The sequence below is a fragment of the Aphelocoma coerulescens genome, chromosome 6, assembly GCF_041296385.1.
Source record: "Aphelocoma coerulescens isolate FSJ_1873_10779 chromosome 6, UR_Acoe_1.0, whole genome shotgun sequence".
NCBI lineage: Eukaryota > Metazoa > Chordata > Aves > Passeriformes > Corvidae > Aphelocoma > Aphelocoma coerulescens.
The window spans coordinates 20,024,286-20,040,240 of NC_091020.1; the positions used below are offsets into that span (position 1 = coordinate 20,024,286).

The 15,955-nt window shown below is 38.0% G+C and overlaps 1 long non-coding RNA gene across 1 annotated transcript; it reads left to right on the forward strand.

Annotated features, from left to right (window-relative positions):
* Nucleotides 1-525: 525 nt before the first annotated feature.
* On the forward strand, nt 526-15,492 carry LOC138112471 (uncharacterized). Its single transcript, XR_011151750.1, has 2 exons — nt 526-721; nt 14,117-15,492. It is a non-coding gene; the product is annotated as an uncharacterized lncRNA (long non-coding RNA).
* Nucleotides 15,493-15,955: the final 463 nt, after the last annotated feature.

Sequence of the window (15,955 nt, forward strand, 5' to 3'; positions counted from 1 at the left end):
CACCACAGGGCAGCACATGATGCCATTTCACATGCTCCACAAGGTGAGGTAAAAGCCCACAGAAGATGTTCTGTGATGTGAAAATGTTTAGAAACAGTCCTACTCAGCAATCCCTGAGTGGGAGCAACAAGGACTAGAGGAATTTGCAACTCAGTTTGAAAAGGAATCTCATCAACACCCAGAAAAGCACAGCTTAAGTTAGCTCCAGAGTGACCAGGCCTGGACATGGTGCCTGCCTAAAGTGCAGCATATTTAAAGATTTAGGTGTGACACTGGATTCTTTCTGTTTATATGTTTGACTGCTGAAAATTATATAAAGTAGAAAATGTCCCTTTCACTTCACAATTTTCTAGAGGGAAATATAAGAACTAAGGTGTGCTACTACTTGTTGACCCTCAGCAGAATTATTTACTGAGGTAAATTGATTCAAGGTGTGACAGCTTGCAGGGATCTCTGCAGGGATAATTTGATGCCTGAGGAGTTGTTCAGGTGTTGGTGATCATGCCTGATCTGAGATATATTAAGGAGCACTGAGAGTAGGCGCTAGAGAGGTTTTTAGGGGTTGGAGAGGAGGGATATGTGATGGAGAAGAACAGGCCAGTGGATGTTGGAAAAGGAAGACTTTGAGGAGCAGTTGCTGGTTTGGAGTACTGAGCACAAGTTTGGGGCTCTGCCTGCTGAAGACTTTGAGCAAGATTGTGTGGCTTCAGTTCCCTGATAGGTAAGGGTTGGGGGTTTATTTTCTTCTTTCCATCTTTTATCAAATCTCAAGAGGTTAATACTTTTCCTCATCTGTGAAGTGTTCCTGCTGTTTGTCTGGGGGGTTATTGAAGAAGACTTCTGATGTAGGCTTTATCTTCTGTGGTGCAGAAAGAGATAAAAATACCAAAGATTTTTCAGATTCTCTGATCTTTATTTAGCCTGTGTTTTGTAAAACTTTATTTCACTCCAAAGAGTGCTCTGCTTACACAAGAACTGAAGTAAACATTTTAAAGAACAGTTATTGCTGCAGCAGTTGAAAAGACTTTGCCTTTTCTGGTGCATTGGGCTGTGTGTTCAGTGCTGTGGAAGTGAATACTTGACTATGAATTCCATTAAGTTTGTGTGATCTTTGGGTTTTCATAAGTGCAATATGCTGTTTTCATCTGTATTTCAGTTAGCAGATTTTTAAATAAATGTGTAGGTAAATATTATGGTGCTGTTAAGGCATAAAATATTTGAATGTAATGAAATATTAAACAGAAGGTTTTGTTTTGCTTCTTCTCGCTTAATTGTAAGTGGAAAGCCTGAGTTGTGCTGAACCACCTTTTGGTGAATTTGAGCAGACAAATCACTTCATGTCTTTCCTTCTATGAAGGCTAGCTCAGAAAAACAAAATGTAGGGATGCACTTGAAGCAAATACTCTCCTGTAGAAGTGGGCTTGAAACAACTGCATGAAGTGTAAATGATTTGGGGGATTTGAGGATCCATAGCTGACTTTGAGTGTGGTTTTCTGTTAAGAGTTCTGTTGAACCTGCTTGGTCCTTTGACTTTCATTGCAAGCAGTCCAGGCTGGGAGTAACATCAGGCTTTCTTGGAATGTGACCATCTGAAACACCAAGTTGTTAGCTAAAACATACAGAGTTTTCAGGAAGAGTATGATTCCTCTCACAAGTCTTCATTAATTGTCACAGGAACTTAATTGCAAAATAACAAACAGCTAAAAACTGAAATCAAATCTTTTGGTGGGTGGGGAAGGAAGGACTGTTCTACCCATAAGTCAGCTGTGCTCAATAAGCCATGATTGCTTTCTGTAGGTCTGGTTTCTGTCAGTATGGGCCCTGCCAATACAATATCAGGTGTTTCTGTTCAGATTCTGAACTTTGTTAGCTGTGTTTTAATTAATCCACACCTGTGGATGGTACTTTCAGCAGGTGGCTAAAGCAAAACCTGTCTGAAACTTTAAGTAGTGGTACAAAGATGAAGAAGTACCCCTACAAGCTGTAGTGTGTTCCCTGAAATCCCTGCCTTCCTGTGGAGGGGCAGAGCTGACTCTGACAGAAGGGTAGCTTTGCCTGCAAGTTGTTTCTGTCTACATGTCAGTGCAAAAGCTTCGTTGTTTGTATAGATCCACTTTAATTCTGTCATTAAATGCAGTAAAGGTTGTTAGGTATTAATTCACAATAATGAAGAGCAAAACAGTACAATACAGTAAGAGCAAAATATCTGAAAAGGCAGAAGTAAGTATACAGTGGTTTGTACAACTTTTCTCTGAAGGGGATAGTAGCCAAAGAGGGTGCCTGCAGGTAATTCTGTTTTCTCTGGATGTAACTGAGCTATCAGTTTAGTTGGGGTTGTATGGCAGTGCTGTGAGACTGACAAAATGAAGTGCTTTAGAGTCTCAGCTTACTGGGTTTGTGCTACTGTGCTTGGTATCTGAGAAGGTTTTGCTTAAGCCTCTGTTGCAGCTCCTCACTGCAGAGATGTGGAGGTGAGCCTCCTGTAGATCTTCAGTGGTTAAAGTGAGTGTCAGTGGGACTTGAGATGCAATGATAGGTAATTACTATGAAGTGGGCTTGTGGCATTGTGGGAACCAACAGGACTTTGAAGCTTATTGTACAGGGGCTCATTTCCATGGGTGGGGGATGTGGGCAGTAGAAATGTTGGCTGTTGCTTAAAGAAACCAGAGTTCAGAGAGGGGAAATGTGATTTTTCTACTCGAGTACTGCTTAACTTGCTATGCTGGAACAGTACTAAAAATCATTTGGCACCCTTAATTTTTAGTTAATAAAGCTGCTTAGATGCCTCTTAAAGTGCATTTTTTCCTCTGAAAAGTGGAAGATCTTAGACAGTTCTAAGAAAATACATCCAGTAAATCATTGCTCTGTGTGAGGTTAAAATGCAGTGGTTAGAATGTGGGTTTTATGTAATTCATAAATATCCCACCTTGCTCATGCACATTTTCATTTCTAACTGAAGAGACTGACACCATAATTCTCTCTGTTGTGACAATTATACAGTCTTACATAAAGGCTGCACTGGAACGTGAACTATGCCTGGCTGGTCCTGAGGGCTGCCTGCTTTATTCTCAAGAACCAAAGAATTTTCTCTGTAAGCACAAAGCATTTTAGATGCAGCTGCAGTTTGAGAGCTGGTGTTTGGTCTGTGTAGACATAATTTGTGTCTCTGAAGCGTTAACAAATTGTCCAAGTTGGAGCACAGAGTTTTCTTTGGAAATCACCAGGGAGGCTGGCATGACAGAACTTTTGAAGGCTGAGGGACAAAGCAGAGTAGTGAGCAAGGAAGGTTAGGAAAGGCAGCAAGTGTCTGTGCTTGGGAGGGGTGGTTGTGCTGTCAGCTGGCACCTGCTGCTGAAGAGCAGCCTAGGGGAAGCAGGGCAGAGGGGCACCTTCACCACCTGGCTCAGGTTTCCTTGTATATAGGATTTTGGTCACTTGGGAAAATTGCTCCTCTCTGCCTTTCTTCAGTCCATTGTTAAAGCCACCAGTTTCTTCTCGTACAGAACTCACGGCTGTGTCTAGGGGTGACACCATTATGAGAGAAAAATTCTTAACAAAAGGTCTTAAGGGAAAAAAACAGACCCAGTGAGAAAAGGCTACCCAAACACTTAGAAAAAAAATAAAAATCAAGAAAAGTCGTTCAAAATTCAGCAGACTGGAACAGGACTCCTGGAAAATGATTACAAGCCAGTTTCAAAACTATAATGTGCATTTGGGTAGTAACAAACTAGGTAGCTTTTCACAGAGTTAAAAAGGATAAGTGTGTCACCTCTTTGCGATGGCAAAATAAAACCAGATCATAGAGACTGGGTGAAAATTTTAAAAGTCTTTAATTTGAATGTTCTAAATAATTAAGGTTTAGATAGAGAACCAGACAGTGACATTGATTATCTGGGATTTAGGTTATGTGCAGTGATTATCCAAAAAGTTGATACAACCATTATAGGGATGAGACAAGTTTTTATCCATTTTTAATGTCAATGGAATTATCTGCTTCCATTTCCCCCATAATTAGGGAGATTTTTCTTGAAGTTTATGTAGTCAAACCTTTCTCTCACCTGTCTCCAAAAGAGACATTATACATTGTTAAATTCATATTCTCTTCAGGGTCACAAGGTCTTACTTAAGATCAGGTTGGAAATTAAAAAGACAAAATTAACAAGTGACAAAAACCTTCTGATTCTCATTTTCATTGCTTGTCCATGGCAAGTCAGCTGTCCTTACTGAACCCCATTAAACTCACCAAACTTACTGAAGAATTATGTCCTCAGTGTTACATGATCCAATTAGCTCAGTCACTCTCATTTCTTGAGAAAATGATAGTCTGACTAATTCCTTTGTTTTTCTTGAGATTTTTTACAAGTAATTTAGCATCTTGTAAAGATTAATGTCTCAGAAATGCCATTCTGTTCTTTGCTCCAATCTGATAACTGTTATTTTCATTTTTCAGCTAGGGCAAATTAGTGAATTTCAGTTAATGCAGCAATTTGTCTTCCTGGATACAAATTTGCCTTTGAGCATTTTCTTTTTAGGCTGAAGGATTTTAACAGTAGTAAATATTAGTGTTGAAGGAAACGAAATTCAATCATATTATTTCTCTGCCTGGAGTACTCCACTACACAAGTTACAAGAGGTGATTGATTCAACTCTTCCATTAACTCTGAAATATTTCAGTGACTTCTCCATTGGATTTTTTAGCTGAATAGTCCCCATCAACCTGACAAAATCCTGAATGCCCTTAACAGGTTTTATTGATGTGGGAATTTTATTTCTTGTTTTGAGTTTTCTTTGTTGTCAGCATTTTAGATTTCTCTGAAATGAATAAAACTCATTCACCAACTGGCTTTAGTTATACAAGACATAAATCATTCAAATGTTATACACTGTATTGAAATAATTGTGATGCCTATTTTTGCTAAGGCATTAATTTCAGGTGCCTTAAACTTTTTGTCATTCTTAATACATAAAATAATATTTCTGAGGTTTTTAAAATCATATTTTCATGTATAACATCTGGCATTTGCCCCTTAAGAGAGCATTTAACACATAGACATGTATTCACACTTCCATTATGGCTTTAATTAAAGGGACCTGAATAATTTCTGGAAACACTTCCTTTTCCTGTCCCTGTACATAGATGAAATCCTAAACAGAAGAAGTGATGTTGCCTAGGTAACTGCAGTAGTCACAGCTCTGATTCTGAATGATACTTGACCTTACTGTTGCTACTTATTATTTATACTTTTAACTGACTCCTGAAGTTGGTGTTTATGGTTTGGCTTGGTTTTGGACTTTTTTAACATTGAAGTTAGCCTGAGCTCTCTGCCTATGTCGTCTTCTTTTCTCCTGGATACCCAAATACATCTAAATGCGCATGACAGGAGTGCTAAAACAACTCTTGGGCTAAAGAAATGTCTTTAAGTGTGCTGGCAGGGTGGAAGAAGACACAAAACTTTAATTTTTTCATTATCACATACTAATATGTATTTAATGTACATACGGTTTTGCTGGGGATTGTTAGTGAGAATTAAGCAGGTGCACTTTTAAAATATTCTTATTAAACACAAAATTCATCTAATCAATTTTAGAAAAAGGAATTGTATTGATTGCATTTCCTCTTGGGGATGGAGCTGCTCAGATCCATATCAGTAACCCCTTTCTTGACTCCTTCTGTCTGCAAATTACTACTGTGTAAGAGCACTCATTTTTCATCTCAAGCACTAGCACCATTTGCAATAAAGCTGGGGAAAAAGCTATAAAGTTTATCAGCTGTGTGAAGTACAGGGAGTGAGAATGCCAAGCAGCTGGTAGTGGCTGGGTAGTAAAGGTCTAAAATGGAGCAAGTCTGAAACTTTCCAAATGAGGAGAAACCCTTAATGCAGAGGGGAATAGGGGATTGCCTTGTTTCTCCTGCTTGTATCTTACCACATCTCCTGGTCCTCTACCACATCACAGATGACAGCACATGTGCATTAGCCTGTGGAAAAACTTGCACGTGTTCCACCAGTGTGATTCTTCCCCTCTCCTCCTGCAGCAGTGCATTTCTGTTGAGAGATTTGGGCTGCCAGCTTTTGAAGTGCAACAGCTCTATAAAGCCCCTGAAAACTTTCTCCTTGGACATTCATCCTTTCCCTAAAAAGTAACTCTCAAAACTGAGTTTTATCAGCTGAGTATGTTTCTGGTCTGGAGGTCAAGCAAAAACTTCAGTTTTCCCTTGTGTTCTCTTCCAGTAATGTTATGTTGCCTAATGGATCTGGTGCAAGCAACACTGCTGTTATTCATTTACATTAATATAATGTAATATAAAATAAAACTAAACCACTTTGTACTCAATGTATAATACCTTAATTTAACTGATTATGAAAAAAATCATGATTTTGGGTGTATCATGAAAACTGCTGAAGTGAAAAATAAAAACTCCCAATAGAATTTGGAGCATGGCTACAATAGCTGGCAATTTTGCACAAGAGTAGTTTATGCAATGGCTACTCTAGGGTTAAACTTAATCGCCACAGAACTTCAACTGGCTCTTATCAAATAAGCTTTTTTATTAATTGTAAACTAAGTGGAGTTTTGGTCTTATTAAAATGAGTGAGGGAAGAAGACCCTTCCTTTTTGTTTCAGGCCAGGAATAGCTTTATCCCATATCCTTAGGGACTTCTGCTTAAGATCCTGTGCATATCAGGAGAAAGTGATTAGATGGTAAAAAGGGAAGAAGCTGAAGGGCTGAGGCTGTACAGTTAGGTAAAATGAGGTCATCATTTTACCTATCAGGGTCCAGAGCTCATTTCCTGGGATGTTTGTCTCACCAATATTCTGCTCTGTTATTTCCAAGCATTCTTAAACTTAGGACCCCTGCATGTGGGAGGAAGTGCTGCCTTGCCTGCCGGTAACAAGTGTTTTCTTATCATCCTTTGGGCTCCAGATATGTCATACCAAGGGACTCTGCAGGGATATTCATCTCCTCCTCCTGTGAAGGGTCCTCTGTATAATTGTGCAACATATTAGCTTTACTCATGTCAAGCTTTCAATTAAGAAACTTCCTATCATAGCTCTGGATTTTAGCCCTGTTGAGTAAGTGCATCTCCTTCAGCCAAGTAATATCTATTTATAACACAATGGCTCAATTTTCTTTGGGCCTGGAATTTCTATTCTGTCTTCTCCAATTTATACCCATTCTTTGCTGTATTGAACATTACTCACAATCCTGTGTTTATCAGTCTGAAACTCACCTTTAAATCTATTTTAAAGCTCAAATGCCATGGCAAAGGGTAGGAATGTTAGCCCAAATCAGGAGACTGTAAACTATGAGTTATTACTACTGTATGTAAATTTTATGCTATTTAGATAGCAAATGAAACAATTTATACCACTTGTAAAATGAAGCACTGGAGTCCTGTCTTTTTTTTCTTTAGTTCTCTAATGACTTGTGCCTTTTTCATGCCAATAAAATTATTGCTGTGTACTTTACTCTGCAGGACACACAAGCTAAAAAAGTAACACTGCAAATGTAATTCTGACTCAGTCTGCGGCTTTGTGTCCATTTTCAGCAGGTTGGTAGGTTTCTATGTTTCTTGCTGAGCTTTGTTTTCAACTTCTCTGAGAAAGAAAGGAAGGAACAGGGGAAAAAAAAAGGCAAAAAAATCCTTTTCCAACCTCTTTTACCTCACAGTAATTTGGTCTACCACGTTGCCCCACTTGAATGGGGCATGCTGCTCCTGTGCTGCCAATGCCCTGTCGAGAGACTATGGGGATGTGACATTGTTGGCACCAAAATGTGATACTCAGCGTGCAGAAATTTCAACATTTTGCCACTTTGTCAATGTTTTCCATTATTAACCTTAACAGAAATTTTCACCACCTCTGCTTCATCTCTGTGTAGGAGATAATAGCACGAAGAGCCAGCTTGCGTAATTACCATCATATGTGAATACTCATTTATTTTGTTCTTTTACCTTGTTCTAAAGTACTTATTAGAGGGGCTTTGTGACTCAATAAATAAGTCATAAAAACATAACACAAAAACTTCAATTTTTGTACATACCTATAAGAAGTAGTAATGCAAATAATTTGTTGTCTGTTACCTATTTTTAACAATTTTTAAGTAACAATTGCATGGAGATCTTCTAAAATATTTGTCATATTGCTGTTCCAGACTCCCTTTCTTTTCAGCTTCCTCCTACACATCTCATTATTTTAAATCTTAAATCCTTGCAATAAGAGTTAACTCTTTGATGCAGCTCTATCACTCCAAGGACAAATAGACCCTAGCCATGAAAACTGGAAAATTAGTGCAAAATAATTAGGTAGAAGAATATTATCAAAGATGAGTAAAGTACTAGGGTCAAAACTTGTGAAAGTAATCACTCTGAGATAATAGGAAGCTATTACAGATATTTTTCTGCTTTAGAGAAGCCCAGAGCCAGCTGGCTCTCAGTCTGGTAGAAATGTAATGTAAATAGGTATGAGCCAGAATATTAATGATAAGAGGGGAAAAAAGTCTGGTGTAGTGGTCAAACCTCTAACTCTCTGATTCCCCTGAGAAATTAAGGGGAATGGTATGCCTCTTTGTGCTGCTTGGGATGAGGGAAGTAATGTCTCTGTTGTGGGGAAAATGACATATTTTTCCAAGCATATGATACTGATATTAGGGTTAAGCTTTTATTAAGTTTTCTAATTACAGAAACTATTTTAAAAAAAATCACATGAGGGATGGAAAAGTTAAATGTGAAAAAGAAAATATTCAACCAGTGGACCTCCATATACAAAAGGCAGTGCTGGATGTCTCAGCATTTCTTCTTAAAATAGAGGGCTTGCTAATATTCTCCTGCCTGCCTTCAGGAAATTTGTGGAACTCCTGTTAGGTGGAAATGGTCATACAATTGCCGTTTGGGATCAGTCTTATTGTTTCACCTCTGTGCCAGCTGTATTTTTCACATTAAGTCATTTCCTTTCCCTTCTCGGTTGTTGGGTTCAGTCATCTGTTCTTCCACCCATCTCCTCCTGTTCTCCTTCCTTTGTCTTAGCGAGGCTTGTGTCCCACCCAAATATTCTGTGATTCTGTGAACAAGCTGCTTTTATTTTTGCCATTGCTAACTGTCCCTTGTTGTGTTCTGGTAGTTCTGGGCGAGACACTCTTCACCTGGATGGTTAGTTTTATGTTTCCTTGGAAACAGGAGCTGAAAACATGAAAGAATGTGACAAACTTACTGATTTCACTCTTTTACAGTATTTATTTTTAAAGTAGGCCTGGAAACACACCTTTCAGGAGGCAGTGAAATTAAAATTATCTTTGCTCTAATTTCCTGATTTTTGGTTGTCTGTATTAAGAGCCCAGTAACAGGAGAATTCCAAGAGAACCTACTTAGAGTGAGTGTTAAAACCTGAAACTTTAAGTCTTGCCTTAAATCTTTCTGCCTTCTTTCTCTGTGACCAGTATAACAAGATATCAAAGGTCTATGAAGTTTTTCTCCACGAAAAAAATATAGATAGGGTTGTGACTCCTGCTGTAGGTTCCCTACAATGAACTTCTTTTAAGAACACAGAAGAAAGTGTATCTTTCTACCTGCCTTGTGGTGATGTGAAGTTTTTTTGTGGTGAATTTTGGTTTAGTTTTATTATCATTGGCTTTCTCTTCCCTCAGTCATTTATGAATAGAGTATGATGCCATCTGTATTCCATGGGGTGTAGAAAACTGGGCCTGCTGTCAGTATGGGATAGAGTCTATAGTTCATAGTATACAGGTTAGATGTCATCTGTTCTGAGGTCTGCGGGGTCAGTAAATGTGAATGTGCACTGCTATGGATGGCAGCAGTAAAGTCACCTCCAAGTTCCCTTTCATCCTCTTTCACAACTGAACCTATGGCTATCAGAGAGTGGGCTCTCAATGCTGTGAGGGAAAAGTTTGCAGCTTTATGAATACATAAAGATGTAATCTATTGCCTGCTGAAATAATTTTCTGTTTTGACATAGATATCTTTTTTGTCCTTAACTCTGATGAATTTTCTAAACAATTCATGGTGAAATGTAATGTCACATCTACCATCTCAGATAGCTTGGTGTCAGATTACTACAGTCATCTGGAAGGTGTCAGGATGTACCCTCTGATTAGTTAAACTAGATGGCTCAGAATGTTTTAGCAAATGAAGTTGTTCCTTTGGAAGTGAATGGGAAATATGTTTAGGATTTTCATCATCTGTGACATCAGATGGAAGCTTAATGTTCAAGAATTGGCAGGTGGGAAAAGGTCATGCTATGCTTGTGTCCTGGGGTGACTGACAGCTTGTCATTTTCTTGACAAATATTCTTCACCAAACACTTCCCAGCTTCTTATTTGGAGGTATGAAAATAAACACAGAATATTTCTGTTGCTGAAAATAACCAATGAAATAAAATAGATTAGCACAGCTGAGCTGAACAAATGGTTCCACAATTGTATCCCTTCCAACAATGCAGGAGAAAGTGCTTTGGAAACATATTGGGAAAATGAGTCAAATCTATATAAAGAATTTGGAAAAAAAAAGAAAAATAAGGGGGATTATAATTTTTTTTCTGAGACCTGATTCACTGATAAACAGAAAGCTTAGTTCTGTGCAGGGGTGTATTTTCCACCCTCAAACGTGAAGATTAATTGTGTTTGTCCTGGGTAGACATTTTATATTGGATTTTGGGGTGCTTTTGTTGTTTTTTTTTTGTTGTTGTTCAATGTGTGGTGGTTTTGGTTTTATTTTGCTTCATTTTCTTTTCTTTTTTTTACAAAAAAGCACTCTACAATCGTGCTTCCTGATATAAATGAAAAGACTAAATGAGGCTGGATGTGGCTTTGTTTTTCCTGTTTGAGGACAAAAGCTGCCTATCTCTATAAGGCTCTGCAGTTTGCAAAATTAATACATAAAATAATATCAGGTGTTCATCAAGACAAAATGATTTTAAGGAAAGTTTTGGGTTGAACTCCGGAGCATTTAAAAATAATCAGTAGTAACACTGTTTTAAAAAAACAAACCAATTAATTTGTATTTAATCTATCATAATTATTATATATTATAATTTTAGATTATTATCAACTTTTAAAAACTTTCTAATTGATTGGTCTGTGGCAAGGTAAGAGGATGAAAAACTGTAAAATGGCTGACATTAAATTTATATAAGAAAATTATCAGACAAAACTCAAAAAATATTACAAAACTGAAAAATAGAATGGGAAGTTTTAACTTCAGAATCAACATTTTCAGTCATAGAGTCCTGGAAAAACCTGATGTGAAGTATTTCACCCTGGCTTGTAATAAGCCTTTCATTTCTTCAAGTGAAAAATGATAAATGGTGATGGATTATCTATTCAGGGAGCAGAAGGAGGAAAGTTCTTGGGGGATTAATTAGTAATTAAAGTTAACTTGTGTTGCTTAAATAAGATTAACTTATTCTAAGTGATTTTCTGCTCTACTGGTATTGTGTCTAAGGAGAGGGGATTACAATATCAGCAATATCACTTGCTGTTATGCCTGGATATCTGTCTGGATGTCTGGTCCGGATATGCACTATTCCTTGCAACTCACTGGAAAATTATTTTTCCTCTTCTGGTTCAAGTGTACTTCTTCTGCTGAGTCTCACTGTGAAATTAATTGATAACCTCAAACTCTATTACATAGGGCTATTACTGAGTGACTTTTTCCATTAAGTCAGATTCAGCTGAGGCATTTGGAAAACCATTTGTTCCTCATGCTTTTGATTGTGAAGAAATTGACTTTTTGTAGTTGTAGTCTTAGAAGATTTAGACATGGATATATACCTTTGGTATTTTAAGGATATATAAATAATGCATATGTTAAAAACAACAGCAGCAATAAAACCCAAACTAACCAATGAAAACAACCTAATACCAAAGCAAACAGCAAAATAGTAACTCTGAAGGCTTCAGCTGAGTTTGTGCACCTTAGCAAGGTAACCCTGGGCGAGTCTAGCTTATTAAAAGCAAGAGAAGAAAGCTTCAGGGTTAGCTGTTGCAAATCTGGTCTTTCAAACTATTTCTTTGGTTCAAAAAGTAGCTTGCTACATTCTTTTCTGTTTTGCTGCCTTGGTCTATATTACAGTTTTAGTGTGTTCTGCATAAGAATGATCTGGCCTTTCCCTCTTACTCATTTTTGTGCGTGTGAAGAGCGGTTCATCCTGATAAGTTATAAAACTCTGCCCCTCTAAAAAGGGGGGCAGTAACTTCATGTAGATGGCATTCCATTGAAATAGGAAGCATCAAACATAAAGAATAATTTATGTACAAGCAGGCAGAGCAAAACGTATGTCCTTAGATGACTTTTTCCTGACTTGTCTGATAACTGTTATTTCTGAGGAAAGGCTAATGCAGGCAAGCAGGTCTTGCTCACAGATGTGAAACTAGTTGGATTATTCCAGTCCCTCCACAGGGAGAATAGCAGGTTGATTGCAGGAAGAATTTTATGCCATTCTCATTCAAGATTTAAAATTGGCATGGAAAATACTTTAATCACCATTTCCATTCTCTAGCTCTTGTGTGTGTGTAGGGTTTTTAATTTTTATTCTTTATTTTATTTTTTTTGAGCAAAGACAGTAAAACAATGTTTGGGGGTTCAGAACTTCGGTGCAAATGATTCTGTCTCTTTTTAGTACTATAGGCTATAATCTGTTTATAGTTCTACAGATGTAACAGTGAGAGGCAGGCAGTTCAGATAAGAAAACAGTCTTCATAAGGGAAAACCTTGTGAAAATTCTAGCAAAAAAAATTGATGTTTAAATTGGCTTTCAAAGATTCCAAGTTTGAGCAAATTCACCAAGCAATCATAGGTGCTGCAGGTAGACTTATCAGTGGACTCTCAGTGGCCACTCAGCAGAGGTGGGCTCTCATAGATGTGGAGTGAGATGAGATTAATATCTAGTCTGGATCAACTGAAATTCAGCTTCGGTATGCAATCAAGTTTTATAGTCCCTATTTGCAGCTTTACAGCCCATATGTTTATGAATTGAAGAATTGCTAGGAGTTGGATGTTTCACCTTGGCTTCACTTTGTGTTTCCCTGTCTCCCCATTTCCACCTGGTTGTATTCATTTCCCATGACTACCATACCTCTTAGCCATATCTAGCCCATGGCAAACTCCAGTCCAGCATGTGTCATTTTTCATTCTATCTGCTGCTCTGGGTTCCTTTCTTCCCATCCTATTCCTCCCATACACTTGTACTGGGAGCACTTAAATATTACCTGCTGTTCTGTCTGTGATGCCTTGCCCGACAGAGTTCTGTTTGTGGTTGATGCCTAGCCACTCTTAGAGTAGAAATGAAGAGCAACAATAAGAGCCAGCAAAAACCTAGTTGAACCTGAATAAAAGTTTACCTTCAAAGAGAATTACAGAGACAATATAGTTAAGTGGAAATGAGAGGAGAAAAATGGGCTAAAATGTGTATCTTTACTGTGCTGGCTCCAATCATGCCCTTTTCCTCTAAATAGAATGCACCAGACTCTTCCAAAATACTTGTCTCTTAGCTATAAATTTTTAAACTACTTTTCACAGCTATGCTTTATCAGACAAATTTTTCTTCTCATGAGCTTTTTAGTTTTCTAATAGGTTTTTTTTGTTAGTTTTCTGAGAATGTATTTTCTATGGTGATGTTCAAATATTTCAGTTGAGACTACAAAAATAAAATGTCTCTTGTTGCTATCCAGTTTTGAACTTTGGCCTGACATAACTGCAGATTTTCTATTTTTGTTGCTGGGAGGCTTTTTTTCTGTTTTTCTACCCCAACTGTACAATGCTCCACACCTTTCCAAGGCTGCACCTCTAAAATGTGTAGGTTCAACCTGGAGAAAATTTGCTAAGAGCAAGAGCAGCCTCAGGTGTGAACAAAACAAATGGACACACAAAATAAGAGGGATGCTCAGGCATGTGTGTACACTTTGCCTGTGTTGCTTTCTGCTTTAAGCAGCAGTGGCCTCAGTTACTCAGGGCACTGCTGAGAGATAGTGTTGGTTTGTTCCAGTGGCACTGATCCTGATTCTTTAGTAAGTCACTGCTTCAGAGGGAAGCAAAAGCAAGATATTTGATTAGACTATGAATATGCCTTTTTTTTCCTTTTCTTTTTATCCCCCTCTGCAAAGGGAAGCACAACAATAGACAAGGAAGACTGCCAGCTGGCTTTCAGCAGTGCCCCAGACAAATCCAGCCTGGCTTTGAAGCCTGAAATAACCTGCCTGCCTATTATGACTAGACTGGAACGTGAATATTTATATGAAAAGGAGGTCAAGACCACAGTGAGGACATGAGAGAAGCTCTGCTGGCTCTGTAAAACTATTAAATAAGCTGATATTTCTGCTTAAATAATTTTGAAATTCTAAATTATGCATGGATATTCTGAAATTTGTTGATGAAATTTTGCCTTCCTCCTCTTACTGTTTCTGCCATCAATTATGGAATCCCAGATCACTGTCTGGACACCTCCCTGGGAACAGACATACGAGTTGCAGACAAGTTGTGACAGAACTCCTCATGCAGGTGACATTCCCCAAGGGACATTCCAATATGCTTTGTTTGACTGCATGATAACAAGTCAGGATTTCCAGACTAGGCAGCTGAATCCCAAATTTCTTCTACTCTTGACTACTCCCCTGCCTTCTCAAGGGTCAGATTCATTTACTGTGGAACCTTTGCTTGCTTGGTCCATCCCTTGTTTTTTTTTTGTCTGGAGATTGTCCTAAATTGTTCTGGTACAGAAGGTGAGTTGTTCCTCATTGACTACAATGCTTTGACCCTGTTCTCAGCAGAGTCCATACCACTGAACAAAGTGCATTTGAGGATGGAATTAGGCTGTGATAGAATAGTGATCTTGTACTGGAAATGTGCAAATACATTTACTGAATTAAAAAGAAAATAAATTTTAAAAGAGTATTTCTTTTATCACACTAAACTAGTTCCCATGCTGAATAAACCTTCTTGATAATTGTTCTGGAATAGTTATTTTGGTTTCAATCAAAGCAATTATTCTGGGATAACTATTCTGATAAAATTCCAAGTGTACACAAGTGTTAATAAATACCAGTCTGTCATTTTGTTCCCATAAGTTACACTTCCACAATCAGTGTTCTGTTTGCCTTCTTGGCTGCTTTGTTTCATGTCATTATTAGTGTCATCCAAAAAGGCTTTTTGTACTTAATTTGCCATGGTCTTTTGGAGACTTCTTGTGCAAATGTAATGAAAACTTTCCTCAATTTTTGGAAGGGAAAAGACCTAAATGTTAATAGTGAAACTAAAAGCAAAGGAAACAAACAAAAAACCCAAACACAAATCAGCTCAGTGGCAACTTCATTCCTGTTAGAATCCAGATATTCTGTGAAAATTAAAATACCATCTGTAATTTAAGTTCCATGTAGCAAAACAATTCTGGAAGGGTTTTCTACAGATAGGGAATCGCATAATGGCAACAGGTAGTTGAGATGGTTTTCAAAAGCTCTTTTGAAACAATATAAGTCAATTTTAATTCCGTGACTAATTTGTTCAATGTCATGTATATTTCAAATTGCTGAGAATGGGCCACTTTTCTGTTTTTACTTAATTGGTTTTTCCTTACATGTAGTGTAGATTTTCCCCTTCTGAATTGTCTCCTAGAATGTCATTTTCTAAAAGCTGTCTTTCTAGCCCAACAGTGACATCACGGGAGGAAAGCCACATGAGATCATCAGTATTGTCATAAAATCACTGTATGGTTTGGGTTGGAAGGCACCTTAAGGATCTCCTTGTTCCAAACCCCCTGCCATGGGCAGGGACGCCCTCCACTAGACCAGGTTGCTCAAAGGCCCCGCTAGTCTGGTCTGTTAACAGAGAAAGGGGGAGAGAAGGCTCATGAAAAGAGTTTTCTTCTATTATTTTCCCCCTGTTGTCCTTTATTCCTTTTACATGTGATTACTGAGGTGTTTGGCCTTACTCTGGTGTAGATCCATCTA